This window comes from Vitis riparia, chromosome 3 (genome assembly GCF_004353265.1).
Source record: "Vitis riparia cultivar Riparia Gloire de Montpellier isolate 1030 chromosome 3, EGFV_Vit.rip_1.0, whole genome shotgun sequence".
NCBI lineage: Eukaryota > Viridiplantae > Streptophyta > Magnoliopsida > Vitales > Vitaceae > Vitis > Vitis riparia.
Window position 1 is genome coordinate 9,868,457 of NC_048433.1, and position 2,436 is coordinate 9,870,892.

The following is a 2,436-nucleotide window of genomic DNA, read 5'->3' on the forward strand; positions in this document are numbered from 1 at the left end:
AGTCTTTCTTGTTTATTTCAAGAGAAAAGAAAATGCATTTTTCATTTTCGTTTTCCAAGAGAAGAGAAAACATATTCTTCCTCTGATTTTTTTAGGAGAGAGAAGAGAAACTTCTCACCAAGAGAATAAAAAAAATTATTTATTTTTAATAGTGACAATTTTTGGGTAGTTTTAAACTCTAAGAAACTGTTTTCCCATTTTCTCATTTATTTAGGTCAGGTCGGGTCAACCCAACCCACACCCAACTCCAACAATAAGAATAAGCTCAAACCATATCATGTTGAGACTCATCAAAACCCACTTCAATCTAATGACGTCCATTCCCTACCATGCTTCTCCCGGTGAGCTCTCGCGGTTTCTTCCAACCTTACGAAAACCTCTTATTTCAGCATCATCATCCTCCTCCAACTCATAAACAAGTAAATAATTGAATACCAAATTAAGTTAGCCATAAGTTTATATATGAGAGAGAGAGAGAGAGAGAGAGAGAGAGAGAGAGAGAATGCCTGTATAGAGGATGTAGTGGAGGAGGAAGTATAGTTTTTGAAATCTTCGGGAGTAAAGCTTTGAAAATATATATCTTATTTAACACATCGTTTGGAAGACACTTAACTGGATCAGAAGCCATTATGAAGATGACAACAAAACCAACTTCAATCTAATGTTTGTGGATGATTCTTCTATTATATATACTACTCCCTCCTTTTTCTTCTATTATATATTCTTCAATCTAATGTATATGAAAAGCGTTGTCACCACTCATACCCACTCCCCCTGGCACCACCACCATCGCTGACTACCGCCAGCCTCCGACGTCTCTCCGGCGATTACCACTACTGGACGCCACCGAACCCACCCACCCACCCACTGCCCTCTCTCTCTCTCTCTCTCTCTCTCTCTCTCTCTCTCTCCCTTCTTCCTTTATCCCACTGCCCTACCGCCAGCCGCCACACCTCCTCCGTTTACCGTCGACCACTTGCCCTACTTGCTTCATGCCCGACACCATGCCAGGTCTCCGTGGCCACTTTCTGGTTCCTAGCAGTCCCACATGACACCATCTCCAGCTTTACAACCTAATGCACCAACCATGCCCTCCATTTCGAACTGTAACACCACACAAATAGTTCGAAATCGCCATTGCAGCCTTCAGTTCTATCTCGAAGTTTCAAATTTGGCTAAATTCTTTGCTTTGATTTGCACGGGACCGGCTTAGGAGATTTGGGCTTGTTTTGTGGGCTTTGGGTTGTAGGCCTGATATTGTTTAAATAATGAATTATTGGCTTTGGGCTTTGGGCTTTGCATGTAGGCTTGTGCCATGGATTATTAGTTTCATATATATTATGGGCCTCACATAATTGATCCAATTATTTTGGGCTTGTAAGTATTGATTTGAATTAGTTTTGTTGGGCCTTCAATATTCTTGGTTTGAGCTTGCTGCTCTTTTGTTGGGGCATTGCACTCTACTAAGGTTTCCAGGAGGCAGAGAAAATGAAGGAAACTCATGAAGAAGAACAGTTAAGAAGCATTGGGATGGTGGACATGTGACCGAGAAAAAAGGCAAGTGGCGAGAGAAAGGCCGAGAAAAATGAGGCCTCTAGTTTAAAGAGGACTTCTTTTGGAGAGGGGAATTGTTTGGGAACACTAATTTTATAAATTAATTTTATCCTCTTCAATTTAAAAATATTTTTAAAATATATATATTTTTTCATAATTCAGATAATCATTTTTTGAAATAAATCATTTACTTGTACAATTAATCATTTTTTTTTACCGAGAACTTAATGAAATAAGAAATTTTAAAATTTTAAAATATAATTAAAACTAAAAATAACTTTGAAACTAAAAATATAAAAATAAAATATCAATTTTCATTTCACTAAAGCACACTAATATACGTATCAAGAAAGAGTTGGAAATACAATGAGAATTAATATTTTATTTTTATTTTTAATTTTAAAGTATTTTAAAACAAAACTACTTTTTTGTAGTTATTAATGATAGTTAATTTTAAAGTATTTAAAAACAAAAACTAATTTTTTTCCTTAAAAAACTAAAATCATTTCTTTAGCAATTTTATTTTTTTATTTACTTATTTTTATTTTTTAAATCATTTTCTAATAATAAATGAAATCATGTTGTAAATAAAATTTACTTGCAATATCATAATTCTTGTAAATAAACTTGTAATTTTTTTCTACCAAAAGTAAATAAAAAAAACCATTTCCTTGTAAAATGAATAATTTGAAGCATCTTTTGTAAATAAAAATAAATAAAATGTTTTATAATAAATTAAATTTTTCTTTCGTAGGTAAAATAATCAAACTCATTTTTCTAATTAGTTTAATAAATCAACTTGTGCGATCCTCTCATTTATTATTTTGTATATTTTTTTAATTTGTTATTATCATATTGTTGGTATACGGGTTTAGAACCAAG